General features: G+C 55.4%; 1 protein-coding gene across 7 annotated transcripts in view; it reads left to right on the forward strand.

The window, feature by feature from the left end:
- Positions 1-13,872, forward strand: part of SEPT9 (septin 9) — a 243,329-nt gene that overhangs the window by 196,640 nt on the left and 32,817 nt on the right. Inside the window, exon 1 of one of the 7 annotated variants that reach the window (XM_011987687.1) lies at positions 398-763. The exons of the other annotated variants lie outside the window; for them this stretch is intronic. The gene's annotated coding sequence lies outside the window, so the exon portion shown is untranslated. Of the gene's footprint in view, positions 1-397; positions 764-13,872 lie in introns of those variants that run through there. 7 annotated transcript variants of the gene reach the window in all.

Genomic DNA, 13,872 nt, shown 5'->3' on the forward strand with positions numbered 1-13,872 from the left:
AAAAAAAAAAAAAAAAAAAAAAAGGCCTTATCTGGGCTTGAGATCTGTCCTCCGAACACTGGGTCCACTGTGCTCCACAAGGTTCTGGGCTTTCACCCCGGAAACCCTAGACCCACTTGGGCAACCAGAGTCTCCGGGTTGACCACTCCCCAGCCCTGGCCAGCCTCCTGGGCCACCATATTCTCCCAACTTCCTGTTGTGCCACAGCTGGTCCGAGCTGCTGTTATCAGACAATGCGAGGCACTTCCACAGGAGGGGACCACCCTGTCCTTAGGAGCCCCTTCTCCCTGTCCCCAGGCCTGGTGCAGTGTGCAGCTTCCCTTCTGGTGTCAAAGGTCTCAAGGTCCCTTTAAGAAGCCTGTCACCACCGCCAGCAGCTTCCGTTATCTGGTTCTGTACATGTAAGCCTTTCCCATACACCCCGGATGTTTAGGGCTTCCGCCCTCTCTCCCTGGCCGAGGGTGCGGGAAGAGGGCTTTATTTCAATGCTTGAGAGTAGGGTCAATGGCCGGGGTGAGCTGTGGGGGCTCCTCCCCGCCGGCCCCTCTCTGCAGCCCTCACCTTAACATAGGGCATTGATACCACCTGGGCTTTGGGAAGACCCTGGAGGCTCCCAGCTTCCCACAGCCACTCTTTGGGGAAGAGGCTTCCTGAGGGACTTGGAAGGGACTGTGGCCCTTGGCTGGGACTCTAGTCCCAGAGTTCTGCCTTCCAGTGCCGAGCTTTGGTTTGTTTGTTGAGTGCCAGCCCGGTTCCCGGACAGGTAGGGACCTGTTCCCGAGCTCAGCAGAGCCTTGGGAAGCTTTCCCAGGGGGTTCCCGAGGGTGGCGGCCATGCCCGGTCCGCTGTACGTGTGAGTTTGTTTGATGAGGAATTGGCTGGGAAGGCGCAGGTCTAATTACAGGCCCATGGGGGTCCCTCTCGCCCCCACCCAGGAAGCGGCGGAGATCCTGGCACATTCAGCACCCAGGCCTGTGCCTGCCCAGCTGGCGGCAGAATCATGGGAGCCTTGCTCCAGGGCCTGTGGAGCAGCAGTGGGAACCTTCCCCACCTCAGCCCCTCCCAGGGCTGGCTGTTCAAACTGAGCCGCAGCTCAGCCTCTTCCTCCTCTCTTTCATCAACCTTGGGAATCGCCCACTGCCCACTGGGCTCGGAGGGGGTGCAGGAAGAGAGAGCTTAACACCCAGAGGCCCAGGCCTTCTGCAGCTGCCTGAGCTGCCATGGCCTGATCTGGGTTCCCTGCTCGAACCATCACAGTAGAGTTAATGATCTGCCTGCAGGAGTTGCTTCATCCCAGCTGACTCCGGGGCTGGTCTTGGCTGGTTTCATGGGGAGGGGCTGGGCCTTGGTTTTGCTGGGGGTGGGGGAGTCAGTGCAAAGGGCCTGAAAAGTGGCAGAGGTGTGGCCCATCTGCCCTCCCCCTGGCCAGCCAGGCTAAATGCGATTTTCTTTCTTTCTTCCTTTCTTTTTGTTCTTCCCTTCTCCCTATAAATAACACTAAATGCGATTTGTCAATGCATTCATTTGGGTTCAGTAGTTGGATCATGGGCAGAAGCACTCCAGATCTGTCACTAGCCCGAAGCTAGTGAGGGGGGACACCGTCTGTGAGATCCCAGCTCCTGAGCGCCCAAGGCTGCTCTTGGAACCCCAACTCTGAGTCCGCGTCAGGAGACTGATGTTGATGGAGTTGCTGACATTGACCCCCGGCCTCTGCATGGCCTTCGGGAAGGAGGCCCTTCGCTCTCTGTCCCATCGAGCCTGGCGGGCAGCACTCCCTTCTCAGGCCTGTGCCCCTGGCAGGGCCTGCCACCCCCGCCTTGCTCTGTGGGTGCCAGGCTCTAAGCATCAGGTGACTCGGTCATCTGAACGGTCACTGAACAGTCGTCCTTGCTGGTGTCCCCAGAGGAATGTGCATGGACGTCCTCCCTCCCCCAGATCCTTGTCTCTTATCTCTCAGCCTTTGTTCCAGGGGCCACGACAGGACCAGGAGATACGCGGACATGGGTGGCACGTCCACTGGGCAGATTCGGCCCTGAACCTGCACGCCGCCTCCAAGGGGGTCCCCAGTGGGTGGAGTTGATGGTGCCATCTCTCTCTCTCTCTCTCTCACTAGAACTGACATGGGAATTGTGTCTTATCGATCCACGTCCTGAGTTCCCGGACGTCATAGGTGCTTGCTCAACAAGTGTTTGAATGAATGGTCAGCATTGTGTGACTGCAGATTTTCAACTTTTATCCAAATATTTTGCGGTTTCTGTGAGGCTAGCCCGAGAGTCTCACAAGAATCTCCATTCTCCCTGCGCTCTCCGCACAAGGTCTCCTTGGAGGATTTTTCAGAAAAAGGTCCAAAGAGCGGCATTTCCTCAGGGATTTGAACACGCTCAGATTCCCAGCCCCACTTCCCATGTGCCACGTGACTAGGAGGGTCTTGGGGCAGGATGGTGTCTTTTGTGCCTTGTGTGCTGGGGCCTGAGGAAGCGCTGCCCATGGCGGGTGTCATCTGCTGGCCCTGAAGACTAATGATGGGCTGGACAGTGGCCCCATTGAGTGGGAGGGAGAATCGCTGCTGTCTGTAGCTGGGGGGCCGGGCGGGTGGGAGCCGAGGCTGGGCAGAACAGTGCAGACCTGGCACGGAGAGGCCTGGAGGAGGAGCAGGGGTTCTCAGCCACCCAGGGCACAGGGGCGCCGCTCGAGGAGCAGGAGTGTGCATCCTCCTGCGGATTCTCTGCCTCTTGGCTTCGTTACCTGCACCAGGCTTTGTGGTGAAAGGGCACAGAGTGGAGGAAGGTGCCGTGACCAGGGCAGGCCACACGCTCTGCTAATGGACTACTGTTACCCGTCACTTCTGTGGTTTTGCTGTCAGGATCCTCCAGCACCAGGTCCCCACCGCCAGGGATAGGCCCCAGAGGCAGTACTGCCTCCCTGAAGCCAGGGACAGACCCCACAGACAATACTGGGTCCCTGCAGCCAGGGGTGGGCCCCCACGGCCAGTACCAGATCTCAGGGACAGCACTGGGTACCCACAGCGTGGGATGGGCCCCATGGCCAGTACTAGGTCTCAGGGACCAGTGCTGGGTTCCCATAGCCAAGGACAGGTCCCCATGGCCAATACCAGATCTCAGTGACCAGCACCAGGTCCCTACCACCAGGGATGGGCCTCACAGGCAGTACCAGGTCCCCACCACCAGGGATGGGCACCCATGACCAGTACCAGGTCTCAGTGACCAGCGCTGGGCCCCCGGATGACTGAAGGCGGGCACGGCTGACTAAAGCTGCAGGAGCCAGCCTGGCCATCCTGAGGCACTAAACCATCACTGACGTCTCAGGGGACTCACACTCCTCGGCTTGTCCTCTTGAATTCTGGAATCAGACACACCTGGGTTCAGTCTTTCCCCCAGGGCTGTGTGCCTTGGATGGTTGCCTCACCTCCCTGAAGCTCAGTGATATGGGGACCGCTGCACAGGGCCCGGCACAGATGGTACTTGGTGGCACAGGGTCACCTGCTCACATCCATACAGCCTCGGCCCTCGCCCTGGCTGTGTACCAAGAGTCCCATGCCCAGACCTCTGCTGAGTCTCCGAGCTCCTGGTCACGCCCCAGGCCTCCTGTGAGAAGCAGCGCTGCATGGACCATGCCTCAGGACCTCACCCTGAGCTGGGAACCTTGCTCCAGTCCCCCAGTCTCCCTTAGAGGTGCCCCACGCCCCATCACTCTCCCTGCTCGAGGGGTCAGATAGGGGAAGCCAGTGTGGGAGGCCCAGAGGTGCCGAAGCGGACGTTAAGTGAATTCCGTGTTTGTGCACTGGGCCTTGGCAGACACCGCTGACTCAGCCTCTTCCCCAGGAAGGAGAGTGGGGTCCCAGTCCAGGTTGTGGCCTCAAACCCTGTGACCAAGAGTGGGGAAAAGGCAAGACCCCTCCTCCCAGTCTTCTGGAACAGCCAATAGTGGTGGAAACATGGGGTTCACACTGAATTTCCTTGTAACCTGTTGAAGAGAATGTAGCCCACATTTTCAGGGGTGGAGGTCTGGCTGATTTGGCAGTGTGCCCATCCCCCTGGCCATGGTTTACTCTGAACCGGGCACCCTGGGCCCTCCCTCAGTGACGCAGTGAAGTCACTGTGACGTGTGTAGTTGGTGAGAAAGTGCCTCCTGTAGTGTTTTACTCTTCTTAGAGGGTGAGTAAGGCTTGTTTATTATAAATAATTATTTACAGAATACATGAGGTTTAAGCTGACTGCGGGCCACGTCTCGTCCTCCAGACGGCCTTCCTCCACAGCAGCGTGCCCTGGGTAAACCCACGCACCACCCTAGCTAGAGCTGGTACCCCCACAGGCTCCCTGGACTCACCCTGACGCAGGGCTGGATTTTCTGCCTGTCCCGATGAGAGGGCTGCAGGACAGTCCCCAGCGAGCCCTTCTGAGGGTTGTAACCTCTTCCCCTGGTATTTTCCTGCTCTCCAGGAATGTTTCAAGCTTCCAGCAGAAGCCTACCCACCAGAGTCGCTTTCTACCCTGCTCACCATCCCTCCTGCCCTCACTCACTCAGCAGACCCCCAGGCACAGCCCAGTGCAGGAGTTGGGATGGGAAGGGGTCCCAGGTGGGCTGGAGCAAGGTTCCCAGCCAGGGCGGGGTCCTGAGGTGTGGTCCACAGCCAGGACTGTGATTCGGGGGGCCCTTGCCTTGTTCTAGCCCCGGCAGCACCGCTATCCTTGTGCTCAATGGAGACTCACTGGCTCCAGGCTCTAAAACCTCAGTGAGGTCTGTAGACAGGGAGGAGCCCCACTCATGGGTAGAGAGACTGCCAGGTCCATTTGCCTGTTACGAACCACATGGCCTCGGACCTGCCATTCCTCTTCTCTGAGCCATAGTCTTTTGTCTGAAAAATGGATAATGATGGTTACCACATCAGGGGCCATCACGAAGACAAATGGAGATGAAACGGAAGGGGCTCAGCACGGAACCTGGACACAGAAGTGCTAAGTGTGTGTTACCAGCTGCGGTGGCTGCCAAGGCCCAACCACATGGCAGCCGCTGGCTGAGTGGCGGGCAGGAAGTAGGGGGCAGGAGCATGCAAGACGGGCCTTCCTGAAGCTTCTGATCCAGTGAGATAAGTATACACCCAGCTCTAAGATGGAATGTCCCAGGAAAGTGGAGACTGCAAAGGCTTTGTGGTCCAGGAATGTGAGATGCACCTCTGGGCTCTAGAATTTCACCAGAGCTCGGGGAGGAGGTCAGCTCAGATATAAGGACAATGGGAGAGATGGGAGTGAGAAAACGGCTTGGTGTCCGGAAGTGGAGCCTGGAGAGGTGGGCATGGGGACAGAGGAGGGCCGTGGGGGCCATGGTCCCATGTGTCCAGGAGGTTGAGGCAGCGAATGGGGCCAGGATTGGCCCCATACATGGTACCACCAGCCCTGCCAAGCCTGCACCTGCTCCTTGGGCCACCTGAGTGCCGCTCCCACCTGGCACCCCTTGGTCTGGGTCCTGCTTCCTGCCCTGCTGGGAAGAGTGACGCTACTCACATAAAGTCCCTCAGCTGTCTTTTCCTGTCCTGGCTGCCTCCTGGCCTTGCCCAGGGTTAGCCGTTGACCTGAACTGCCCGGTCCCTCCTGCCCAGACTCCTGGGGCCTTGCCCTGGCACCAACAGCCAACTCCATCTTCATCATTCACTCATGCATTCACCCAGCAGTGCTTTTTGGGCATCCACTCCGTAATATCAAGGTGCTGAGATGCAGCTGTGGTTAAGACCCCAGGCCCTGTCTGTGAGGACCTCACAGTTGCCATTTCCCCAGAGCACAGCCCCAGCCAGGCACACTGTGGGGTCCAAAAAGAGAAAATGACACATCGCGTTCGTCCATTTCGAGTTGCTGTGAAGGAATAGCTGAGGCTGGGGGGTTATTTGGCTCACGGTTCTGCAGGCTGTACAAGTGGCGCCAGCATCTGCTCGGCTTCTGGGGAGGCCCCAGGAAGCTTTCCCTCATGGTAGAAGGTGAAGGGGGAGCTGGCCCGTCACATGGCGAGAGAGGGAACTCCCAGACTTTTTTTTTATTTTGAGGTGGAGTCTCGCTCTGTCACCCAGGCTGGAGTGCAGTGGCACAATCCTCGGCTCACTGCAACCTCAGCCCCCTGAGTAGCTGGGATAACAGGCACACACCACCACGCTCAGCTAATTTTTTTGTGTTTTTACTAGAGACGGGGTTTCGCCATGTTGGTCGGGCTGGACCCAAACTCCTGACCTTGTGATCCACCCGCCTCGGCCTCCCAAAGTGCTGGGATTACAGGCGTGATCCATCGTACCCAGCCCTCCCAGACTCTTTATAGCAATCAGATCTCCCACACCTGATGACCATGGGGAGGGCACCAAGCCTTCCATGAGGGATCCGCCCCCATGACCCAAGCCCTGCCCCCGCAGGCCTTACCTCCAACATCAGGGATCACATTTCAGCATGAGATTTGGAGGGGACAGTGTCCAAACCATATCACGCATGACCTGTCTGTGCATGCCTCAGTTTCTACATCTACAGAAGCAGTAGAAGCTCCTTCTCTGTTCCTTGTTGAGAGGGCAGTGGGGGAGAAATGACTCAGGGATGGGAGGCTGGTCCCCTGAGGGGCCCTGGTGTTTGTGGAGTGGGAGTGAGGGAAGGCCCCTGCTTCATGTGTGCCGTGCTGGGCTGGCTCCTCACAGCTCACTGTGGGGCTCCCCGAGGACTGCTGGGGAAAAAAGAGCTAATTAACTTGGAGACCCGACTGCTGAAGTTATCATTAAACTTGAGCAACCCAGGGGCCCCTCTCCCTCTGGGGCACATGTCACCTAGCACAGTGAGGCTTAATTGAATTTTTTCTTGTCCATCAAAGCTCCTGGCTGGTGTGGTTGGGGTTTGGGATATGGGGAGGGAGAGGGCTTGGGCCTCTTCCAGATTTGGAGTGGGTCCACCAGAGATGGCCCAGGAAACTGCGGGGGCCACCCCCAGCAGAGATGGCCCAGGAAACCGCGGGGGCCACCCCCAGCAGCTGGGGGCTCCTGCGGTCATTTCCCCTTGGTCGTGTTGAGCAGCCCTAGCCCCTGGAGCCCTCTGCTGGGGATGTGGGGGCCTGCTGGGCCAGGGTCCTCACTGCCGCCGCTATGCACAGCTGCGTCTTGCGTCTGGGGGGTGGGGTGCTGAGTGGGGTGTCTTAGGAGGCAGATTTTCCCTTCTTGTCCCTTCTACCCAGAGACCTTGGGGACGAGTTGAGTGAGACCTTTCCGGTTTCTGACTGGCTGTGTTTCTGTTGCCATCCCCCACTCCTTTTAAGTGGAGGTTTATGACTTCCTTCTTTATTTAAAAGGGTCATTTAGTGACTTAGCAGATTCCAGTCTGTGTCACCCAGGGCCCTTTTAAAAATCCATGGGGAGGCTGGGCGCGGTGGCTCACGCCTGTAATCCCAGCACTTTGGGAGGCCGAGGCGGGCGGGTCACCTGAAGTCAGGAGTTCGAGACCAGCCTGGCCAACATGGAGAAACCCTACCTCTAGTAAAAATACAAAAAATTAGCCAGGTGTGGTTTCACATGACTGTAATACCAGTTACTCGGGAGGCTGAGGCAGGAGAATCGCTCGAATCCAGGAGGCGGAGGTTGCAGTGAGCCGAGATCACGCCACTGCACTCCAGCCTGGGCGACAGAGTGAGACTCTGTCTCAAAAAAATAAAAATAAATAAATACTAAAAATAAAAATCCGTGAGGAGACCTCTGTGTCCATTGGCTGGTGTGAGGAGAGGGTGAGGAGGTGCAGAGAAGGTACCAGGCTGAGGACCGCCCCGACCCTTGGACTACAGAATTGAAGGAGGGGGCACATGAAAGATGTTCCCAGACTCGGGCTGGAGGCTGGGGACATCCGAGGGCAAGGACGATGCTGTCCCCGCTCTTGCTTGCAGAGGAGTGCACAGGGCTCGCTGGCCTCGTGTTGCTGTTTAAGTGATAGCTTTATGGAGATAGAATTCGCATACTGTGACCTTGACCTTTTTAAAGGCTACAGTTCAATGGTTTTGCTGTATTCACAAAGTGGTTGTATTAGGGTCATCCAGAGAAACAGAACCAATAGAAGGTGCGTACGTGTGCACAGATAAAGAGATTTATTCTTGTGAAGAGTTGACTCATCTCATTTCGGAAGTTGGCAAGTGCCAAGATTCGCAAAGTAAATCAGCAGGCTGGAGACTCGGGAGAGCCCGTGATGTGGCTCTGGTGTCCACCTGAAGGCCCAAGACCCAGGAGAGCCAATGGCGTCGTTCTGGTCCTGAGACCCAGGAAGAGCCCGTGTGTCAGTTTGAGTCTGAAGCAGGAAGAAACTGATGTTCCAGGTTGAAGGCAGTTAAGCAGGAAGAATTCTCTCTCACTCAGGCCTTGTGTCCTATTCAGACCTTCAGGTCTTTGTCACAAAATGACAAAGGCCCGATCAGAACAAAATCTGAGAAAAACAAAACCCTTTCCTTCTATCGGTTTTGGATTCATTGGCTAGGACCCTGGAAATCAGACTGCCAGAGAGATTAACAGGAAACAAGCGTCACAATTCAAGTAAGTTTTACTTGACACAGAGCCTTCATAAGGAAATGAAGACGCAGAGAAACCGTTAGCCTGAGCGGTTTTTGTTTTGTTTTGAGACAAAGTCTCACTCTGTAGCCCGTCCAGGCTGGAGTGCAGTGGCCCGATCACAGCTCACTGCAGCCTTGACTTCCTGGGCTCAAGCTAGGACCCAGCTGCCGGCCCCAGGAGCTGTTCTGAACCCACTCTTAAGTCCCAGCTCAGACTCCCAAGTAGCAGGGACTACAGGCATGCGCCACCCCGCCTGGCTAATTTTTTATTTTTTGTAGAGACAGGGTCCCACTATGTTGCCCGGGCTGGTCTCAAACTCCTGGACTCAAGCAATCCTCCTGCCTTGGCCTCCCAAAGTGCTGGGATTACAGGTGTGAGCCACCGTGCCCGGCCTAGGCCTGAGCAGTTTTTATTTGTTTTGCTTGTTTGTTTTATTTGTTTTTTGCTTGTTTTGAGCAGTTTTTGTTTGTTTGTTTATTTTGCTTTTCTGTTGCCCAGGCTGGAGTGCAGTGGCATGATCTCTGCTCATTGCCACCTCTGTCTCCTGGGTTCAAGCCATTCTCACGCCTCAGCCTCCTGAGTAGCTGCGACTACAGGCATGTGCCACCACACCCGGCTAATTTTTGTACTTTTAGTAGGGATGGGGTTTTACCATGTTGGCCAGGCTGTTCTTCAACTCCTGACCTCAAGTGATCCGGCCACCTCGGCCTTCCAAAGTGCTGGGATGACAGGCGTGAACCGCTGTGCCCGGCCTAGGCCTGAACGCTTTTATGCTGGGTTTGATGAAGAGTGGAAAGTCGTGGGAACCTGTGACAGAGCAACAAAAGATGAGCTGACCAGTGAGCCCGGCGGGGGGAGGTCTCGGCAAGGCCTGTGTACCGGGGCCCCTCTCAGATCCTCCATCTCTGGAGACGAGGCTGTTCGTTTCCCCTGGGCGTAGGGAGGGCACCTCTTACATGAGGGGCTTATGATCTACTTCGGAGAAGGGGCAGCCAGCGAGTCCTTCTTGGACCTGCCATTTCTTAAATTCCTTCAGCTGAAAATATTCACTGTGCCAAGGCACCGTATCTTGGAGTGTGCCTTCCAAACCCTTCAACTGATCGGGTGAGGCTCACCCCCATCAGAGCACGCAACCTGCTTTCCCCGGGCTCCTGATTGCACCCTTTTCCCGTTTGCCCCGAGAACACTCACCAGCAGTGCTTGTGGCTGCAGCATTCACCCCGAGATAACTTTGCCGGGAAGTAGCTTGCTTTTATTATTATTTTCACATCACTCTAGTATATTGACTTCGGAAACAGAAGACATCATTCTGTTTATAGCATGTTCCATTTTTAGTAGTGGTATTTCCATTAAAAAAAAATGGTAATTCTCAGCCGGGTGTAGTGGCTCATGCCTGTAATCCTAGCACTTGGGAAGGCTGAGGCAGGCCGATCACCTGAGGCCAGGAGTTGGACACCAGCCTGGCCAACATGGTGAAATCCCGTCTCTACTAAAAATACAAAAATTAGCCGGGCGTGGTGGCAGGTGCCTGTAATCCCAGCTATTTGGGAGGCTGACTCAGGAGAATTGCTTGAACCCGGGAGGCAGAGGTTGCAGTGAGCCAAGATCGCGCCATTGCATTCCAGCCTGGACGACAGAGCAAGATTCAATTAAAAAAAAAAATAGTAATTCTCGATCGCTGAAAATGTCAAATCCTAGAGATCACAGCATTCCTACGAGTGATATTAACATTGTTCTTCATCAGTTGTTGGCTGAAGATTCATTTGATGAATCCGATTTTTCCAGAATAGATGACTCAGATGATCCTGTTGTTTTGCTTAGAAATAACTGCGGGAATAATTAAAACATATTTTCTTTTTAATTTTTTTGTTTTTTGAGATGGATTATCTCTCTGTTGCCCGGGCTGGAGGGCAGTGGCACAATCTCTGCTTACTGCAGCCTCTACTTCCCGAGTTCAAGTGATTCTCATCTCAGCCTCCCGAGTTTAGCTGGGATTACAAGGTGCCTGCCACCACACCTGCCTAATTTTTTGTATTTTTAGTAGAGACGGTGTTTCACCAGGTTAACAAGGCTGGTCTCAAACTCCTGACCTCAAGTGATCCGCCCATGTCGGCTTCCCAAAGTGCAGGGATTACAGGCATGAGCTACCGCACCTGTCCGGTTTTTATATTTAATTTTCACATAGAACATCAGTCAGATTTGCTTCAGCCTCGAAGAGCATGTTTATGTAAAATTAAGTGAGTGCTGGGAGTGAGCTGAACTTTTTTTTTTTTTCCCTAAAAGGTAAAGAGTTAAATATTAAACTCATCCAAAAATACCCTCGCAGACACACTCAGAATAATGTTTGACCAAATAGCTAGGTGCCCCATAGCCCAGTCCAATTAACACAGAAAATTAACCATCACAGTGACACAGCCATCGCCATTAATCCCAGCACGTTTCATCATCCCCAAAAGAGACCCTGTCGCCATTAGCCATTCCCCGTTCCCAACTCCGGGCTCTCCGCCCCTAGCCACCGCTCATCTGCTTTCGTCTCTATGAATTTACCTGTTCTAGATAGTTTGTATAAATGGAATCCTACAATATGTGGCCTTGATGTCTGGCTCCTTTCACTTGGTAGAATGTTTTCAAGGCTCATCCACATTGTAGCAGGTGCTGGTGCTTCATTCTTTTTCATGGCTGAATGATATTCCATCGTGGATAGACCACACTGCGTATCTCTTCATCTGCTGATGGACATTTGGGTTGTTTCTGCTTGGCTGTTGTGAAGAGTTCTGCAGTGAGTGCCGGTCTACAGGTTTTTGTGTGAAGACGTTTTTTATTTCTCTTGGGTAATTACAGGGTCATGTGGTTTAGCCAACCAGCCTTTAAGCCGTGTGTCTGCTGAGGGACCCAGGCCCGGTGGGGGTGCATTGCTGTGCTTGGCCAGCCAGGTGCTGCAAGTCCGTATCACAGCCATTTCTCTGTACTGTGCTCTAAGGTTGCTCTCACAGGCGTCGGGCACTGTGAGCCCCAGGAGGCCAAGGCCCCCTTTGTTTCATCTTGAGCCCATGCCTCGCTCCATGAACTGGGATGAGTGGACATTGAATCAGCACAGGGACGGGTGTGGCTGGGGACGCACAATGGCCCCGGGGGCCTGCAGCTGGGTCCTGGCTGCTGACTTCCAGTTTCCTTTGCCTGTTGGAACCCAGAACAAGTCAGAAAGGGGAAATGCAAGGTTCGCGTGTCTTTTCTGTGGTATATTGGGAGGCCTGGGTGGGTGAGCTGCTTGCAGCTAGTTGCAGCGTGAGAGAGGAAGTGGGAGGGGAGGGAGAGGGTGAGTTTGGTGTAACTCACCCCTGGCAGGGGGCTGGGCTGAGGCTGGGGGAAGTGACTTTTATTTTTCTGAGAGGATTCTTCCCTGGGACCAACTTCAAAGCTGGGTTGACAGGACCTTCCTGGAGGAGGATGGAAGTGCTGGGGGCCCCAGGTGAGGGTGGCCACAGGTCTCCCAGGGCCACCGTCTTGGGGAATCAATGTGTTACCGTGTTTCTGGACTGTTACACACACGCGCGCACACACACACACACACACACACACACACACACACACGAGTAAACTGTAACACAAATGTGTACCCGTTAAAGTGCCTACTTTAAACCACCACATGACCTGTAAAACGAAGGCCCTGGCCCTGGCCCGCATCTGGGTACCCACTCCCCAGCCAGCCGGTGGGCAGTTGGTGCTGCAGTCTGTTACCATCCCTCAGGGACACAGCCGAGGAGCCCAGCTGGCTTGGAAGGCCCAGTGGATGCAACCTCTGGAAAACGGTCAGGCTCCGGCCAGGCCCCTTCCCCCTCCCAGCCTTGGGAGAAATTACCATATGAATGTAGCTTCTTCCCGGAGTTCGGGCTGGAAGGGGCCTGGGAGGGGACAGGCTCCCACCCTAGGAGCTTCCAGGTTCTGGCTGCCGCCCGTGTTGGCCGCGTGAGCGTGAGCGAGCCAGGGGTCACTACTAGGTGGAAGGAGGAAGCTGGCATTTCTTCCTGGAGATCACCGTTGGAGTCCCACAGTAGGTCAACCCCAGGCCTTGGGTCCTTGGGAGGAGGAGAAAGAAGAGAAGCAGGAAGTGTGGAGGGTGGGCCGGGACCAGAAGGGACACAGGATTGGGGCAGTGTGGGAGACCCTGGGGGCTCCGTCATTTAACCAGCTAACATCACAGTGTTCATAAGAACACACTATTACTGCGGTTTTATTACTTTGCTCTGATTTCAAAAGGCACAACTGATTACTTTAGGGAACGGAGAATCTAAAGAAGGCCTCACAGGAGAGGGTCAGTTGCGATCAGGTAAATGTGAGCCGTTTATAAACTGTAGAGTGCGGAGCACCGGTCAGCCCTGGGGTCAGTGTTCCTCTGATGCTCAGCTCGGCCTCTGTACCTTTTAGTGCTCGGCGGAGCTCTGTGGGGGTCAGGGCTGGGTCTGGTACATTCGGGACTTCTACCAAGCCCCTGGCAGTGTCTCAGTTACTAAATCCAGTTTGCCAGTTACTAAATCCGCTTAGCCGGTTCCCGAATCACTCTTCCGTTGGGGCCGGCCATGTCGCGTCAGGCTTTTCATGCAGGACTGCAGATGGATAGATGCTGGGACCAAGTCATCCTCGGGCAGCGAGACGTCTGAGCCTCTGCTGGTGTCTGGGAAGATGCCAGCCCTCTGTGGCATGTGTGCCACGCAGTGCTTGGTGACCAGCGGCCTCTAAGGGACCCCCCTGCCTCAGTGTGGGGACTGGCCTGGCCAGTGCCTCCGTGTCTGGTTGGAGCCAGGCATAGGCTCAGGTGTTCTGGCTGGAGGCCCCCTGCCTACGGGCTCTACTTGTCCTGTGTCCCTGGTCCTTCCTGTGTCTTCTGTGTTCCTAGGAGAGCCCCCAGGGGTCCTGAGCCCAGCACTGGGGTTGGGGAATGGGCAGGGAAGTGGGTGGGGATTAGAGTCCCTGGCTGGAGAACAGCCAGGCCCCAAGTCCCCACCCCACTCCCCTCCCCACCGGGCGCCTCATCCCACACTGACCATTTCCTGAACAAAATTTCCTGAACCGGCCTCCCACCCTGGCTGTCCCAGGAAGCTCATCCATCCTTCCGCCTTAATGCTTTGTGGCTCCAGAAGGACGATGGAAGCCGGAAATCATGAGCCTCTCATTCACAGGTGGCCACATACCAAAGCCGCGGGAACGCCGTAGGAAAGGACTCTGGCCAGCACGGCCGGCACAGAGGGAGTTGTTGCCAGGGTAGACGAGTGGTGTTACCGGGGTAGACGGGAGCCGTGGCTGCCCCC

This window comes from Mandrillus leucophaeus, unplaced genomic scaffold (genome assembly GCF_000951045.1).
Source record: "Mandrillus leucophaeus isolate KB7577 unplaced genomic scaffold, Mleu.le_1.0 Scaffold1, whole genome shotgun sequence".
Classification (NCBI taxonomy): domain Eukaryota; kingdom Metazoa; phylum Chordata; class Mammalia; order Primates; family Cercopithecidae; genus Mandrillus; species Mandrillus leucophaeus.